Source organism: Neofelis nebulosa, chromosome 1, assembly GCF_028018385.1.
Source record: "Neofelis nebulosa isolate mNeoNeb1 chromosome 1, mNeoNeb1.pri, whole genome shotgun sequence".
In the NCBI taxonomy this organism is placed as follows: Eukaryota; Metazoa; Chordata; class Mammalia; order Carnivora; family Felidae; genus Neofelis; species Neofelis nebulosa.
In genome coordinates, this window is record NC_080782.1 from 170,586,691 (window position 1) to 170,605,611 (window position 18,921).

An 18,921-nucleotide genomic window follows, 5' to 3' on the forward strand; every position below is an offset into this window, starting at 1 on the left:
CAAAGGCTCCAAGCGGGCAACTTGCAGTGCATTACATAAGAAATGCAAATGCAGGTGATTCGGGGAGTCGAGTCCCGGGGGTTCACTTCCCGGTATCCCCATCTGAGGCGTTTGGGGGCGGCCGCGAAGCTGTGGGCGAGTCCGCCAGGGAGGCCGGGCCGGAGGGCTGCGTGGCGGCGGCGGCGCGCCGACGAGGAGGTTGGGCGCAGCCAGTCTGGGAGCCGCGCGCGTAGGCAGCAGGGGTGTGTGGCGTCCCCGGGTTCAGTTCAGGCTGGGGAGGGCCCGGGGGCCCTGTGTTTGTGTCTGGGGCTGCGCTGGGGGGCGGGGGCGGGGCACCGGCCGTCCTGCAGTGGTAGCCGGGGCGCTGGAGGCTCCTGACGCTGGCACTGCGGTGTAGTCGATCATGGCTCCCCGCGGCCGCCCTGATACCCCAAGCTCCGCCGGGGTCGGGCAGCAAGTGGCTGCTGCCTCCCTGCCTCCGAACCTTGCAAATGCAGCGTAGCTGGGGCGGCTCGCTCCGAGGGGGCTGCCGTCTGCGGGTGCCTGGAGTGAGAGCAGGAGGAGGAGGAGGGGGAGGAGGGGGAGCGGGAGGAGGAGGAGGGGAAGGAGGGAGTGGAGGGGGAGGAGGGGGTGGGCGGGGATGGAGGCGGTGGGTGTGGAGGCTGAGCACCCTGTGAGGCCCCCACCGCTGCAGAAGGGACACCGCGAGTTGTTAGACCGTCCGAAAGGGCAGATGCCCTCCTGCGGGCGGAGGACACCTGGGCAGTTGCCCCAGCTGGGACGTTTGGGTGGCTGTGGAGGCTCTGGGGGAAGTCTCTGGCTGCCCGCGGGCGCCGTGCTGCAGTGGGCTCTGTGCCTCTGCCCTGGAATTCTCATCCCTGTGCTGTGGCTCTGCCCCTTACTCACCGGCCCCTTCTGTGGCGTCCTCCCCCTCCTTCCCCCTCCTCCCCCTCCCTCAGTCCCCTGTCCTTTTACCCTTCTCTCTCCCAACTCCTCAGCGTTTAGCAACTCTGAGCTGATACCACCATCCTGAGCATTGCCCAAGGAGAAAGCCATGTTGTCACCTTACCACTCGCATTTCTAATTCAGCTGTGAGGTGTACCCCAAGCCCGCATCCGGCCCAACACTCGCTGATGTTTCGGTGATGCCTAGATCCGCAGCACTACTGTATCACAAGTTAATGTGAAGACCTTTTTTGCGAGACTTACCCAAGTGGGACAAGTCAAGGGCTGCCGTTGGGAGAGAGGGATTGTTCCTTCACGCAGTGCAAATAGTTGGTTTTGAAGCCTTTTCCTGTCCTGTGAAAAGATTTAGCCCCCTTTTGAGAAAGGAATACTGTAAAAGCATTTTTTTTTTTTTTGATTCGGCCATTAGTCTAGGGACCATAAAGTCACTCCCTCCATAGTACTGGAGGGTGGACTGGGGACACTAAGTTTCCTTACTGGCCTTTATAATTTGTTTTTGTAAACAATTTTACTGGAAACACTAATTCCCCTCCCCCCATACACGATTCAAGATATTTTTATTACACCTCCCCCACCCCACCCACTTTGCTCTCTCTGAATAAAGAAGATTTTTTTTTCCTTCCAAGACATTTTGGAAGGTGTCAAATGACACATTATTTTTAGAGTAATTTATTTTGCAGCTTATGAATGCTAAAGTACTTGGGTGTGAATTGATAGGTTAATTCAAAGAGTGTCTAACGACATCACCAACTATTCTGATAGGATAGTGTAGTCTTACATTGCTAGAAGTTAGAGTTCCAACCTGGGAACTGGAGCATTTTGTAAGCTGTTTTAAAAATGTGACATTAATGTGTCACACTATCTCATCTTCTAAAAGTTTTGCTTTTTGAACTTGACTCAAATCCATGCTTAACCATTCCCTTTCAGGATTGGAACTGGTAGATTCCATTCTCCTTCTGCTATTAACATGAAGCCTAAAATCGTTTGCAGGTTTTCGATTCCAAGATAGCAGTATAACCAAGAAGTTAATTGGGTAATTAAAATAAAACAAAGACTAACATCCTCTTAACTGTTAAAACCAAAGAGAACAGATTGACTGCTACCTATTATGTTATCTTAAATCTAAAATAAGGACAATTAACGGGTTTCAAACTAAGAAGTTTGGCAGAATCGCTCCAAGTACCAGTGCTAGGATCAGGAATTCAGTGTGAAGACTGTGTAGATTAATAATTCTTCCCAACTTTTGCAAATTATAGAACAAATTACTGATTATTCCCAATTTTTAAATTGTCAAGAAGTATAGGTAGTTTGGTCAAGGCTCGTTGGAGGACTTTTAAAACACTGCTATATACTCATGTTGATGTGAAAATAGAGTCATGCACTTAAGGAGAAAGTTATTTATCTATCCCAAAGTTATTAGCTTTTAAATAAGAGGTGTTAATTTAAAAGGCTTTTTGTAGTTGCTTTTATGTAAGATTTAACTGGAAAAGAACATGAAGATTATACTTACACAATATATGCTTGTTAAAATAAATTGCAGTAGCTTGAAAATCGTGCATATAATGTAAATCTACCGTCTTCATAGAAACGTCCAGTGTCTCACAATACAACTATTAACAGAGAGCACACACACACATGCACACTCACGCTTAAATGTCCTACTGTCCCCTATTCTCCTAGTTGAGCAATGGCTGTATGTTTAGAATAAATGTTACCTGCTTCAACTTTCACTGTGAGTCATGCAAGGTGATTGTATTTTAGGCAAATCATTAAATAGGGAATACTAAGTCCAAGGCACTTAGTTAGCCTGGAGGAGGGCTTGATATGTTTCGTTAAACCAGCAATGATAGATTGGACTGACCAATGTGTATCACAGGCCAGTTGGGTACTAATCTAGGTCGCTAGACTTTGAGTGACAGCTGCTAAGGATAGTGGTTGGAAAAAAAAATCCACAACAAAGGTAAATACTAAGGTCATGTCATGGATATCTCTTCAAGACACATAATGTACAACAAGCAAAGGAAGCCCAGACCCTTAAATAGATACACTTATTGAACCACACTCATGAGATGCCCAAACTTCCATGGCTTGATAGGGTTTTTGGAAAGCATAGCATTTAAGATAAGTTGTAATCAAAGATAATTTTATTAAGTACCAGTGACAGTGGCAAGGAGGGTATGAAGCAGATGTCCTGGACCTAGTTCCGCAGAGCACATTTAGAAGATCTCACAAACTTATGACCCCGAGCATCTTCTTTCCTGAACGCAGTCTTTCTCTCTGCCAGGTAACTTGGAGATCATACAAGCAAGGCTTGGTAGAACTCATTGTCACTTGCTATTTCCTACTTGTTCTGGTGTCTTTCAGCTTTGCTTTTGCCTTTCGCTAAAGCTGTTTTAGGTGCCAAAAACATCTGGTACGCCTCTGTTACTCATTTAAATATATGTTATTCTTTTAAAACGACTTGCTTTACATGTAGGGCTGTCATGGCATTTAGAAGTGGGAAAATAGGGAGAGACGGGCGAAAAAGAAAGTAAGCATTTTTTTACTCCTTCCTCTTCTCAGCCTGCCGACTCATCCTGGGTGCCTGTAGAGCTGGGTGAGCCACAAATTGGCCATAACCTCTGCATTTCTAAACACTGAGCATGTACCAAATGGAGACATCAAATTCAGACTGCATGGCTGCAACACCAAACAGGTGTGAGGCTCTTCTCTTTCTGACATGCTTGCCTTTAGAGTGGGATTCCGTGTAATCGGAGTTGGCCTTGGACTCCATCCAAGAAGCTTTAGTTACTGAAGTAGCAAAATGAGTTTGCAGAGCAGGGGCACTTCAGGAACCAAAGGACAGTATTTTAGACTGGCTTCCAAGTATTGACTTTCTGGGAGAGTGGATTTTTCTTTTTTGAAATGAAATCCAAGTTAACAAGTGTGAAATCTGATGCATGATAATCTAAACTCGGTTTTAACCACAAGGATGATGGGGTGTACTCCTATCCAGCCTAGTCTCATCTTCCACAGCATCTAAAACTGAGAATATTTTTTCAAACGATGCATCACTTTCAGAAGGTGCCAAAGGTAATTCTATACTGTATTTAACATTTCCCACGTGAAACCATTTCTTTAACGTTCAAACCCAGTCTTCCATGTTTTAGCAACACAAACACTGGGAACTTTTCTGGTTTTTTAAAATACATATGGCAACAAGGACAACAATCAAAATTTTCACTTCTTTGTACATTTTGGCATCATAACTCAGTCAATTGACTCATAATCTTCCTATAAATACCATGTAGATGTCTCAAAATGGAAGTATTTATTCAAAATAGTTTTTTATGCCTTAAGGCGAGACAGTTGGGATTTAACAGTATATTTGAAGCTCCTCTATTTTTTCCCCCTCTATTAAGTTTTAAACCAGACATTACATCGTGGTGTCTATATTTGTAATAAAACCTTTGAGTGTAGCCTTAGGATCATCTCCAGGAGGGACTGTGGGTCAGGGAAATATAACGGACACTTCTTCCTGCCCAGTGCCATAGTCTGTGTTGTTTAGGGTTTCATTTTGTGTACCACATTCCATATTTCCTTATAAGACTTGAACCTGAGCACTGAAGGGTAGAGAATTTTCTGAGGGAGACTTCTGAGTTCCTCCATATGCCTCTAGAGATGCACCAATGTTTTTGCTCTTCTGCTCTTTAAGGACCAAGTATTTCCTGATGTTTTCCCCTGTGTATTTCTCTAGTTGCTACAAACTGACTTTCTGCTTTGTTCAGAATGAAAAAGGCAGGGTGACAACAGGAAGGACGGTTCAGAGAAGGAATAAACATGAAGGCAAAGGGAGGCATGATGCAGACAGGTTTTGCAGGGAAACTGAGGTTTTCGTTTATTTAACCTACTAACACTATCTAAGAAAGTCACCCAACAATTGTTGGGCACTGTTGCCTTTATTATTGTTCCCTGACATAAACTCTACTTATGATACGGAGCAGGTTTTCAATGCATTTTTAGTCAATGAATTAATAGTGAAAACAGGATTCTCTGAGAAAGTTACCTGTGGGAATGTAACAGCGGGTATCATAAATTAGCTTGGTTAAGGTCACTTAATGCTTACTTTTTCCCAACAGTGCCAACCAAGAATTTGGTTTCTTAATGATAAAACAAAGAGAAGAAAAGTCCTTAGTGGACTTCTCAGTGCTTCATCCCGCCATGATAAAGCATCCTGAAACACCACTTGCAAACATTCCCTAGGCCCACATTTTATAATACCCTCTTCTTGAATCTCAAAACTTGAGGCCTTACTCAAGGATACAAGCTCACGGAACCAATCACAGTCTCCCCATCTGGCACTCTCAGCCTTTAAATAGCGAATGGTAGGGTGCCATCAGGTGCCCTCTGCAAGAGCCCCGTTCATTTTCTTTTCTAATCTTAAATCTGCCTCTCTTTAAAAAGGAAGACGTTCCGCAAAAACAGCTCAATGAATTGCTCCTCTTTTTTTTTATCGAACTTCTTTATCTGAAGGTGGTAACTGGGACCCTCCCTGGTGGCATATTTTTCTCTTGAGGGGAAGCACCTAAACAGCCTCTAGTTCAGTTGCTTGTAAAGGAGGTGCCCCCCTCCCTTAATATTTTGTTCTTTCCAGTTTTAAAGCAGTCATCTTCAAACTCGCTAGCTCCCTGCACATCCCATAACCACGCCGATCCAGGTAGTTTCTCCTTTCTGGAGCTACTGTCAAGGCGGAGGGCGCTGGGCCACTGGCCGCTGTCTGGGAGGCGCTAAGTGTGTCAGGTCTGGCCGGCCGAACGGGCGGGGGAAGAATCCCTGCTTTCCGGAGCGGCGTGTCACTGTTCCCTGCAAGCCGGGGCCGGCCACTCTGCGGCTCCGATCCGCTTCCAGGAGTCGGGCCCCTCGGTGACCTGGCCGAAATCGGGTTGTGAGTCTGCCTAATTGAGTCCGAAGAGACGGGGCACGCGGGCCAGGCACGGTCCTCCTCCGGGTGTGATCCGCGGCCCGAGGCTCCGGGACCGGCCACCGCGCGCTCCCTTCCTAGGAGCGCCCGGCGCGCCGCAGCGCAATGCGGCGGAAGCGGCCCGCCCGAGCCGCCGTAGCGCGGGAAGCTTCCGTTGTCACAGAGATGACCTCTGACCCTGGGGGGCGCCTCTGGGGAACTCGTGCATATGTTGCTATGGAAACCAGGGCGGCCTGTGGCGGGTGCTAGCGCGACCCGGAATGGGGGCAGGGCCAGGCCCCTGAGGCGGCACGTTTGCGGGCCAGTCTGCCGGCGTCCGCGCAGCTGCGCCTCGGAGTGCCGGCCGAAGGGCCGCGAAGGAATGAGTTCTGCGCCCACAGGTGGCCGCCTGCACCCGCGGTCCCCTCAACGCGCTGCGGGGCCCAGAGGCAAAGGGACTGGGCTCGCACCCTGGCTCAGGACCAGGAGCAGATGAGCGGAGCCGGGCTCTCAGCTTCCGCACTAGCTACTGGAAGGACCCGGGCAGGCTCCTCAAGTTCCCTCAGCCGCAATGTGAGAATGATCTCAGGTCAGCTCTCCGGTTCTAGGATTCCGTAATCCTCCACCCGACCCGGGCTCCAAGTGAACTCTCCCCTCTCCCCTGTGTCTCTCCCAAACTCTGTTGAGTATATCTAAATTGCATTCTAAAATCGGAGACTGTCAGAGAGGGAGGGGCCCCGTCTGGATCCTCAGTGACCCGCCCCTCTTAGAGGTGTGGCGACTCCTTCCCAGTGCAGGAAGAGACTGTGCCCAGAGCTGGGTTTGAATTGTAGAGGCACCGCAGCTCTGAGCCTTGGAAGGAGAAACACGTCGTATTTGACCGGTGACACCACCGAGAGCTCTTCATGCATTGCACAGAGTTGTGTGGTTGGTGCTGGAACAGATAGATGGCCTTCCATCATAACCATTATATTCTCCAGATGCCTTTTCCTGCAGTCTCTAAACGTTTTGGGGGAGGGAAGAGGCTCTCTCTATTGGCTTCTATTATCTTTGGGCTATTGGGGGACAATCACAGGTGACAGGCATTTTGAATTAAAAAAAAAAAAAGAAAAAACCTTCACTGTAAATTTAGAAATTGAAAAAGATGATTTCCAGGCTACAGTAATGAAAAACTTGCTAGATTATAAAAGAACGGCTGGATCCAAATTGATGGAATAAGTTAAGGTTACTTGTTCAGACGGCTTGACACGTTTTAAAGATTTTTCATTGGCCTAGTTTCCAGATAGCCTCCCATCCCTTTCTATCTTTTCTTCCTTCTTTCTGATAAGAATTACCTCCCTGAAGTTAGCTTTTCAAAGAGGTGGCCTTCAGGTCCCGGAGAAGAGTGGGTAGAACATTTACATTGCAAAGGCACAAGGAAAGAATGCCAGCTCCTCCAACAAGGACATGTTTCCTAAATCCAAAAAAAATTTTTTTAATGTTTATTTATTTTTGAGAGAGACAGAGACAGAGCATGAGTGGGGGAGGGGAAGAGAGGGAGACACAGAATCTGAAACAGGGTCCAGGCTCCATGCCGTCAGCACAGAGCCTGACATGGGGCTCGAAATCACGGACTGTGAGATCATGACCTGAGCTGAAGTCGGTCACCCAACCGACTGAACCACCCAAGTGCCCCCTAAACCAAAATTTCACAATACCTACAAACTTTAATAGATTAGCCAGGGCAGGGGGGTGGGGGAGAGTTGGGGATTGATTAAAAATGATAGATGGGTCTTGAATTGCTTCTAGAGCTGCAATTCTGTTCTTGTAAAGACTGAATTTACAAGCTAAGGACAGTTCTTTGTAATTCCTCAAACAATTGGTATTGCAACCTGTATGATCTCAAAGGGCTGACCACCCATCCAACTATAGATCTTCTCTTTGCTTCTTCAGGTCAGGGAGAAGCTCTTCAACTAAGATGGAAATCAAAAGATTCCTGTCTTCTAGATTTAGAGCTATTTGTCTTTGGAATGTTTTTCTTTCCTTTTGGATACATAGTTTCATTTGACTTAGGACAGAAGGCCTAAAAAATTTCCTATGAGGTTCTGAATATCAGCCTCCAATATCGGCAAAGCTCTAACCATAGAACTAGTTAAAAAAAAAATCATCCTTTTAAATATCTTGTCAGGTTTAGGCCAGGACAAGCAGTAAATATTCCTGGCAGTATTGAACAATCTATTGAATGCAAGAGGCATTCCCAAAGAAGGTGCAAAAGATACCTCTCTCCCAAGATCCAGAGCCACTCCCAAAGATAGCTGAAACAAAGACCCACTTCCCTTGAAAGCTGGCAATAATCTGTAGGGCACTAGCCACAAATGTAATGCAACTTCTATTTCTGTCTGGCTATCTTTTGAGGGCCCCCAACCTGATGGTTGCCAAGCCCAGTTGTCAGAACACGAAATGAGACAAGTAAGAAGGCAATAGTTGTCCTTGGGAGAGAAAGGATCAATAACCAATGCGTCTTGAAAAGGAAGAGATAACATGAAATTTTACCTTCCTCTCTTGACCAGGCACTACAGACAGAGATCCAGGAGAGCTGATTCTGGTAAGAATTTCCACCCTTTGCTGGCTTCTCTCAGGTTTCCCTGATCAGTTTTCTCCAAGTCTCCAGAGTGAGTGGGGTTTAAAGTAGAGAGTGAAGTTGGGCATATACCAGAATTTGGCAAAGTTTTTTAAATTAATTTTATTTAGTCTCCCCTTGGTTGTTTAAGGGAATACTGGTGGAGATTTACTGGAGAATCCCTTGGAGTCCCATCAACCCTGAGAGGGGCCCATGTGGAGACCCTCCTTTGGGGGTAGATATAAGGGCCTCTGGACATAGGCCATTAATTTGGAAGGTTTTTGTTTACGGTCTTGCAGTGTGTTTAGAGTGGAAAGGCAGTGCAGACAGAGGATTAGTAGACTGAGTACTGAGGTAAAGGAGGGTAGAAGGGAGTAGTAGGAGACATTTCTTTCTTCTTTTTTTAATGTTTATTTATTTTTGAGAGGAGAGAGAGAGAGAGAGAGAGAGAGAGAGAGAGAGAGAGAATCCAAAGCAGGCTCCAGGCTCTGAGCTGTCAGCACAGAGCCTGCTGTGGGGCTTGAACCCACGAACTGTGAGATCATGACCGGAGCTGAAGTTGGATGCTTAACCACTGAGCCACCCAGGCACCCCTAGATCTGTTATTTCTTTGTAGTGGTGGATAGTCTAATGGCTTTTAATGGTCCAACTTGTGCGTACTTAGATTTTGATGTGCCATTCATCAGAAAAGTCTGAGTTTCTTGTGTTAATTTATTTCCCCAACCTTCCTAGCACTTTGTGCTGTGGACTTGCCTTGAGTTTTGTGAGTCCTGCTCCCCCAATGGCTGCCAACTTGCTTTCCTTAGATTGAAGGGTAACCATTATTTTCCCTTGAAATAAGCCATCATAATTCAGCCAGACTTACTGTTTCTGACTGCCTGTGTGCACTGTTCCTGAGACTTGAAAGCCCCCCACCCCCCACAATGTGCTTAATCATAGATGAGTTTGGCTACAAACCTAAATATGTGGCCTACTAAGTCTCACCATGAAAATCTGGAGTCTCTCACACCCCAGTTTTCCACCTTGTGAAGAAAACCCCCTGGAGTCTCACACCCCAGTTTTCCACCTGGCAGGATTAAGATGAACAAACTTGAGGAGTTCAGAATGCAAAATGAGCAGAGCTTGATCAGAGAGAAGCTTACCAGAGCAGCTGGAGAGGCAGCAAATAAAATGGCTCTGTGGGTACAATCACCTGCTTCTAGAAGCCATCCCCAGAATCTTTAGCAGCTGTCTTCAGGGCCCGTCTCATTGCCAAGCTGTCAATTTACAAAACTGAAACAATTTAGTAATCAGTTTGATGTCCTTTCTTCAAGGGAGAACAATCCTCAACTGGGGGAGTACAGTGCCTCACAAGTAGTTGGATCATTCTTCCCAAGGGATTTTGGGCAAGTGTGAGTTTTAAGAGGCATTGGAAGAGGCAACAAGGAAACAAGCATGATTGACTGGGAGGTTAGGGATTCCCTTACAAGGCTAGGAGGTCCCATTTTCTAAGGTAAAGTAAGCTAGCTAAAGCCCAGCTGGAGGATTGTGATTAGTGAGTGTTAGATTTCCTTGACAGGTGTTTCGCATTACATGCAGGATGCCTTAAGTTTTGGATTTGTGATGTGGACCAGGTGGCTGGGCCTGCCTCCATTTTGTGGGTCCTGAGATACAAATAAACTTTATCAGTAGTCAGGAACAGATCATGTGTTATGTGACATGGTCAGATTTATTCTTTAGGCAATTGCTATGGCGACAGCGTGGAAAATAGCTTTGAGTGGGGCAAGACTGAAGGTAGAAAGGCCACAAAGGAAGCAACTGAAGTGGAAGTGGTAAGGTCCAAAATAACGCAGTGACAGGGGCTGGAGAGAAAGGGCAGTCTGTCAACGTCAGTGGCCAGTCTGAACTGGGGAAGGCAGGAGAGGGAGGAGTCTAGAATGTTTTGACCACAGGTTTTTGATTTGGACAACGCCTGTGGATCCGGATCCACTGACCATTGGCCAGATAGAATGCTTCCATCTCCTTGAAACATGGGGTAAAAACTTGGCTCTCTCCAGACTGTCCACATTAGGAGGGCTGTGGTAGCGGTGATTAGCAGGTAGAAAACTGACAAGTTTCTCTTTTTAGATCAAAACGTAAATAGGCAGTTGTAGGAGGGTCACTCTATGATAAAAAGTTCATTTTCTTCACCTCAAAGCTGGAAGTCCTCAGGGATGGAAAAAAGCTCTTTACAATGAAGAAAAGCCAAGAAGTTTTTTTTTTTTTTATGATTATGTACAATTCTTTGTCGAGAGTAGATGTTTTTGTACACAATACTTTGTTCGGTTTGAGGAGTCAAGGAGTGCAATTAAATGCCACTTTTTCAGATGAACTCTTCAGGTCTGGCAAGAAAAGGAAGTGTGAACTTTATGGACTTTACATACGTTAAGTGTGTGCACCTGCTTTTTAGATAGAAATGAATGTAGTTATAATTAAAATGCCTTTCCCCCTGTAACATTTTGCTGTCTGCATGATCACAGTGGATCACTGAAGTATGTGGTAACCTCTTCTGTAATGCTGCCTCTTACATAAATCGTGGTTGGGGAGGGATTGTAATTTCTATTCTTTCCACTTCCCGGGTGAAGCTCATGGCACGCTACTGTTGTACTTTAAAAAAAGAAGAAACATGTAATAAGGCTTAAAGATGAAAATAATCGTAGGTTTTTATTTTTTTTTAGTAGCTACCTATTTCAAAGTCTGAAACTCATCTTCAGTTGTGTTACTGCTGTACCCCAGGTATTGTAATTCTTAAGCAGAGAAATGATTCTGTTTGCCAGGAGGCCTGAGTCAGTTCCATAATTAAATACTCAGTAATCACCATTCTGCCTCAACATTTTCCTGGCGGGGCAGATTGAAAACACTAACCCAATATGCTCGTTCCTCCTTTATTATCCAAAGACTTGACTTGTTTCCTAGGAATTTGCATTTTTCATTGACTTCATTATATTTTCTTTTACACTGAAATTTTCTACTCATATGCCAATTCAGTGACATAAAATTCCTCACATGTCATACATATAATAATGGATATGAAATATTGGAAACACTTTTAATGGAGTAGATACTAAATGTTAGAACTATTTTAATGATGCAGTAACAAGCAATTTAAAAAATGAATTTTAAAAGGATAGAAATTTTACATCAGTATTGCTTATTGTTTACTTTCTCTTTTCTAATTATATGTCCTTTTAAAAGCTTGGGAATAATCTTAAAGAGCACAAGTGCTGAGGTGATTCTGTGGCACACGTGCCTTTTGATGGGGACATTAACCAGTGGCATATATACTAAAGATAGAGTGTGGCCTGATCTGCAGAGCCATGAAGTTTGATCCCTATTTGCTTTGTCCTTTACCAAAGTGCTTTCCCATGGCTGCGAATTCACCCCTTTGTCCCACTCTCCCTGTCTTTGTACGATGATACCCAGGATTTGATCCTTTCACATATTTCCTTTAGGCCTGTTTTTCACAAGTTTTGTCCTCAATTTACTCTTTAGGCAACGTTTGGATTAGGATTCAACTGGATCTTCTACTTTCACATGTATTGCGTTAGGGGAAAAAAGGCTAACAATAGAGCTGTCAGAAAGCAAATGAGACACCTCTATCTGGACTTGAGATATTTGCTAGAAGTGAAATTTATTTGGCTTAATTTCTTCTTTCTGTGCTTTCAGTATCATGTAAAAACATGATTTGGATCTATTGCTTTATTAGATTATATAATAAAAATGACTTTTGGGTGGTGTTATTAGTAAATATTCTATCTCATACTCCCACCAGTGAATGTACATTAAACTTACCAGATTTTTAAAAGCATATTGCTCCTCCGCTTTAACATAAATATCCTGAATTCCTTTTCTGAATTACTTTGAATCTTGTGTTATCATGATCTTTAAATAAATAATAATTACAACCAATTTTTTAGTAAATGCTTTCTACATACAAGGCAATTTATCTATATTACCTAATTAGTTCTCATAACCACAGGTAGGAACTTTTTTTTATACAGCTGACCCTTGAACAACATGGGCTTGAACTGTGTGGGTCTACTCTTATGTGGACGTTTTTCAATAAATCTATTGGAAATTTTTTTGAGGTTTGTGACAATTGGAAAAAAAAACCCGGCAAACTGTGTAGCTTAGAAAGACTGAAAAATTTTAAGAAAAAGTTAGGTATTATTATAAGAATACAGTATAACATACAAAATATGTGTTAATCAACTGTTTACCTTCTTGGTAAGGCTTCTAGTCAACCGCAGGCTATTGGTAGGTAGGTTTTTGGGGGGTTGAAAGTTGAACGTGGAGTTCTGGCTGTGCAGGGGGTCTGTGCCTGCAAGCCAGGTGTTGTGCCAAGGTCAAACTGTATTTAACAGGAGAGAACTCAGGCATGAAGAGGCTAAGGAAGATGCCTGACAGTACTTGGCTAACGAAAAACCTGAGCAGTATGACTCCAGAGTGCAGACTGTTAAATCCCTGTGTTGTAACTGCCTCTCTAAAGACAATGTTCAGAGAATGTGACCAGTATTGTCTTAGTGGGTCTGTGAATCATTATATCCTGAAACTAAAACAGACTTCAATGTATTCAGTGTTTGGATATTTAGAACTTGTAATGCTTTTTTATTGAGCATGATTTCCATGCATTAAAGCACACAGTTCTTAACTGTAGTGTTTGATGTCTTTTGACTATTGTATCCTTGTAACCACCACCCCAGTCAAAACATAGAACATTCCCATCACCCTAGAAAACTTCTTCCCTGTTCTATCCACAAGTGACTCCCCTAAGAAGCAACCACATTCTGATATCTCCCACTTTACGTTAGCCTGCTGTAGACCCTCATATCATTACATCATGGTGTCTTCACACTTTTGAGTTTGCTTCTTTCACTCAGCATGTTGTTTTGGAGATTCACCCATGTCGTTGTGTGTTAGATGTGTAGACTGATGTGGTAGCTTCTGTTTCTTTTTGTAAACTAGAAACTCCTAATTGAACAGACTTGCTTTTGGCTAACAGCCAGAAGTTGTCAAAAACTACAAAGGGTTTGAGAGTTGACCCAGTTTGCAGGCTACCAAGTTAGTCTGCCCCAGTTATATAGATGCTGGCTGAAGACAGGAGACTCCTGGGTCAGAGATAAAGGACTTTATTACTTAGGGCACAGCAGGCAGCATGAGCTTCATGTTCTAATCGATTCCCCTTGGCCCCAAATTCTCCAGGGGCAATGCTGAGTGACCCAGGTGGATGCTTGCACACAGGGTTTGTGTCACAGCTTAGGAACTGCAAGGTTAGGCAATCCCCTGCCTTTTAAGAAGTGCTTTGCAAAGCTGCCCAACCTTTGCCCTGTGGGGAGGCATTATCTTCATTTTCCCGGTCAGGAAATAAATCTGTCTTGTAACCTGGAAGGAGGCGCTATCCCTGGATTCCAAGGCTGTAACATCCTTGCAAAGAGTCTGAGACAAAAGCTGTTATGAGACATGCAGAAATCTCATGGATAAGTTGTCATTTAAATCTGTGTCTGAAAAGCAACACTTTCTTTCCCTCTCTTTCTCTCAGGACTGCTATTTTTTTTTGTTCCAAAGATGCAGTTACCCATATTTATTAAATAGCATGTGGTAAGTTCTATGTTAGTTACTGGGAGAGATTTAAAGCATCCTGTAAGGATTTGGTCTTTGGCCGATGAGTACTTAAGCTAAATGTAGGGAGAATACTAGAAATGAGAGAGTCCTAAACAACCGAAGGCTAACTGGGGTGCTATAGGAGACCCATATGGGATGTAAGGCGAGGAAAGGGAAATCTTTTAGAGAAGTGTGACCTGAGCCGACTCTTGAATGCACGTTTCAGTTGGCAGAAGAGAGAAAGACGTGTATTCCTGGCAGGGGGAGTAATGTGAGTGAAAGTCAAAGGCTGGGGGAAAGGTACATGTCTGGGAATTTATGGGAATGTTAATAAAACCATATTTTCAAGGATTAGAGGATTCATAGTTTGGAGTCCAAAAGCCTGGCAGAGGAGTTAGATTGGATGTGGTAAAAATGCGTGAACTAGAGAATGTCTCTGCAGGGGGAGTGACGTGCTTGAGAATTGTTCCAGTACAGCTGGAAAGTGTGACTGGTGGAGCTGGCTGTGGGAGGGTAGCACTAGGAAGAGGGAGGCCTTTCATAGTAAAAAGCAGTCAAGTGAAATGTCCTTTCTTACTTGGATATGGGAAACAAAGCTCGGATTAAGGTGTGGTTCTGAGTATGACTGAATGTGGGCTGCTGAAATAGGTCTCTGCTTGTATATGTGCTGCTGCAGCGAGCACTAGGTCTCAGTGCTTGGGAAGGGATAAAGCAAAGACACATCTAGACACTCTGGAACAGTAAGGCCACCGCGTCCTCTGAGCTTTGAAGCATGGCTGAAAGGGGCACCTGGGCAGCTCAGTCGGTTAAGTGCCCGATTCTCAATTTTGGCTCAAGTCACGATCTCACAGTTTGTGGGATCGAGCCCCATGTTGGGCTCTGTGATGACAGCAAGCACAGCGCCTGCTTGGGATTCTCTCTCTGTCCCTTTTGCTCCACCCCAACCCTCTTTCTCTTTCTCTCCAAGTAAATAAACATAAACAAATTAAAAAAAAATGAGGGATGGCTGAAATAAAAGGCGTAAATGGGACAAAGAGATGTCATTGGGGAGGCTCTAGGTGGCTTCAGTGTACTCCCTGAAGTCGATGATTTGCTGAGAATGTGACAGGAAATGTAGCTAATATACCTTTGAAGGTTGCATGTTGCTGATACATAGACAAACACATGTCTTACGTAATTTAAGGCCAACTCCCAGTTTAAATTCTCTAGCTCTGGTAGCTTTATTGCCTTTCCAAATAAGGTGAGAATGACCTTCAGTTCTTTCAAGGTGAGTGCCGAACAACTTGGTAGTACTTAAGTATTCATCACAGCAGTTTATTTCTCTGCATGATGATGTTTTCCAGTGAAACACCATGCTGGGAAGGACTAAAAATGTCATGGGCTATTTGGATATAAGGCTATTTGGGTATTTCAACAACTAGGACCACATTTTTTTCTATAAGAGTCCTGATACAGTGTGCTGTTCAAGCTCTGGTAGTGGACATGTGTCTTGGCAGTCCTTAGTGACCATTAGTGGATCAAGGGTTATTGGGGAAGTGCATTAAGGAATAGTTTTTAAAAGCACAACTGCTAGAAATAAATTTTATTTTTCCACTTTATGTTGTGAAATTTGAATTGTGTTTTCGGGGTCAATATCTCTTTCTTGCATGTCTTTATAAACTGATGTTTTAAGGAAGGTAACTTTTGTTAAAATAAGAGTATTAATTAAATGATTAATGGCTATTCAAACTTTATAAAAACATACCTAGTAATGCCTTAAAAGCAGCAGGTTCAGCTTCTTTGATTTAGAGCTGGGATCCTTATTAAAGGTCACGGTTTGTAAGAGTGGTGCTTACAGGATCACAAGCATAATTCATACAAGAAGGGGAATGGGTTCGTTTTAGGTGGTGATAGTAGTAGTAAATGCCCTGCACCGGGAGCAAATTGGTAGCATAAACCTGAATTCTGTCATTTCTCTGGATTCGCACATAATTGAGTTAATCAAACCTTTAGCAAATTAGGGTAAACGTAATGGTTGTACCACGCGAAAGGTCAGAATACTGCAGAGTTAAGTAAAGGGCCTGAATGTTGTATTAGCATAGCTCTGAATAAAAAATTAAAATGTACACCCTTTGCATATAAAGATGCTGCTCCAGAATCCACACTGCGTCCTATGGATTCGCACAGATATGTGCACACTTTCTTATCCAGTCTTTCTGGTGCCCAATAACATGTGTTTGTGAGAGCCTTGAGAAAGGTCATTAGAGCCACTGAACACACTCTGTGAATCATAACCTTCCTCTCTTATTTGTATTATCCCAAACAGAAGGAGGTGTTATCTCTGTGACTGTTGGTAATGGTTTTTGCCTGTCCATGCTTTTCCTTTTGCAGTAACAGTTTAAATGTAAGGCAGATCCTTGACCCTTTCTTTGTTGTATTCTTTTAAATTTATAATTGCTAGAAATACTTTTTAATATCATATATTTCATTATGAGCTATTCTTTTTTTTTATGAGAGACAGAGAGAGTAAGCAAGGGAGAGGGGCAGAGGGTGGGTGAGAGTGAGAGAGTGAGAGTGAGAGTGAGAGAGAGAGAGAGAGAGAGAGAGAATCTTAAACAGGCTCCACACTCAGTATGGAGCCTGATGTGGGGCTCGATTCCACAACCCTGGGATCACGATCTGAGCCAAAACCAAGAGTCGGATGCTCAACTGACTGAGCCACCTAGGTGGCCCTCGTTAGGAGTTCTTATCTACACTTCAGAATTATAAGAAAATTAAGGAAAATGATAGAAGTTGGTACTGCTAATAAATATGGCAATACTGGTACAAGGAATTTCAAAAAATTGCATGAAAGTCATTTTCGGGTAATACACATTATATTTATTTCCTAATTGCTATCTTACATTATGGCAAAATATCCATATTTTGAGCTGCTGAATAGTGATACACTATTTTAACTAAATTGTGGTTTGAATTTTTTAAGTTTGAAGGGTAAACACTAAGTGTGTTGAATGTATTTATGGAAGGTACGCTAGGTATTTTAGTTTATCACTAAATCCTGGATGTTTTTACACTTACCCAATCTGTAGGCTGATACAATCTTTCACCCAAGAGAGCCATTAGAGAAGGGTTCATTTTAAAAGCAATTTGAAAGCAGAAAAAAAAATAGCTAGGAGGTAGGATACAAAATACGAATACGAAACACAAATATAAAAATACTAGATTATATATTTTGTGTTTTTAAACTTGTGATTTTGAAATTAAAAAACAAAATGTTTCATATTTTCACCAGTTCATTTCATGGCTTTCAAGTAGCTGTTGTTGAGATGATTTGCAATTAAAATTAGATACCAAGATCTGCAGCATAGGATGTAATGATTGAACAAGACATTTTAAAACATATCTGCTTCCTAAATCAGGCTGGCTAGTCAGTCATCTTGGTATTGGGTAGTTAAGGATTGATACACTTTAAACTGCTTTCCAACAAGTAGACCATGTAGGTAGAGTTGCTACCTCCAAATATATGGTATATTAAATTACCACTATAGGTTTTTTATAGGTTTCAGTGTTGTTTTCTATCATGATTTCCCTGCGTATGGACAGGTATTAGATGAAAAGCAGAAAATAAGACACGAAAGAAAAAAATATATATAATGAATAGGACTTTAGGCTATTTAAAAACTTACTAATAGGAAATGAAAAACACTCTGACTTCTGTGGCTGTTGTCTTCATATGGCTAATGCAGGAGTTTTAAGATATCCATCATCGCTGATTCCCATTGTTCATGGTGAGCCAGTCAGTAGTGCCTGAGTATCCCTGGTTTTGCTTCCCAAAGTTTCAGCTGTGGACCGGAAGCGGATGATCCTCCTTCTGACCAATTGTAAGAAGGTCAGTAGTAGCCTAACACTGTGTTACAGCACCTGTGTTGTTCACCTCACTTAATCTCCTCACGTAGGCATTTTTTCATCTCACATCATCACAAGAAGGGTGAGTACAGTACAGGTAGATACTTTGAGAGAGAGAGAGACCACATTTCTACAACTTTGATTATAGTACATTATTATAATTGCTCTATTTTATTATTGTTGTTAATTTCTCACTGTACCTAGTTTATAATTACGTCTGTGTGTATAAGAAGAATCACCTGTAGAGGGTTTGGTAGGGTCCACGCTGTCAGGCATCCACTGGAGGTGTTGCAACAACTTATACCCTACATGTAAGGTGGGGGGGGGCGGCTACTGTATTTGCCAGTAGTTGCCAATACTTTTTTACTTTATAATCTCCTAAAGGCTGCTATGACTCTTCCATATCGCCTTATTAAACATCCATCTAAAGAAATAAAATGGGGAAACTCTGGTTATTTTAGATGCCCTCACATCTAAATTATTTTTTTGTTTATTGTGTTTGTTTGTTGTTTTGTTTTCCTTTGACTACTTCATTTGATAAGGAGGAGATAATAGCCCTGATTCTAAGACTTCCTTTAAATTAATTACCTGTGTTCACTTTGGGACTGACTCCCATTTGGATTCAAAGTTATAGTTTAATAAAACAAATAAAATCTGTAGGCTTCTAGTATGTATCTATAGGGTATAACATCTAAGTAATTTATTTGATTAATATTGTAGGGCGTAGTCATATGACAGTGTGATCTTTCATTTCCCTGGCTCTGATGCTATGGGGCTAACAAGAGGGCACGGAGGGCTTTCTGGAAAGAATCAAACTCTGAGTCACCATAGATAATATCCTCATGTCTAATACACTTCTCTGAATAATTGTCTCTGCCCACTAGTTGTCATTTACTCCTTTCTCTATTTAAGAA

The 18,921-nt window shown here is 43.0% G+C and overlaps 1 protein-coding gene across 2 annotated transcripts in view; it reads left to right on the top strand.

Moving 5' to 3' along the window:
• Nucleotides 1-18,921, top strand: part of FGF14 (fibroblast growth factor 14) — a 618,400-nt gene that overhangs the window by 1,393 nt on the left and 598,086 nt on the right. Inside the window, exons 1-2 of one of the 2 annotated variants that reach the window (XM_058743486.1) lie at nt 6,322-6,493; nt 8,454-8,488. The exons of the other annotated variant lie outside the window; for it this stretch is intronic. The gene's annotated coding sequence lies outside the window, so the exon portion shown is untranslated. Of the gene's footprint in view, nt 1-6,321; nt 6,494-8,453; nt 8,489-18,921 lie in introns of those variants that run through there. 2 annotated transcript variants of the gene reach the window in all.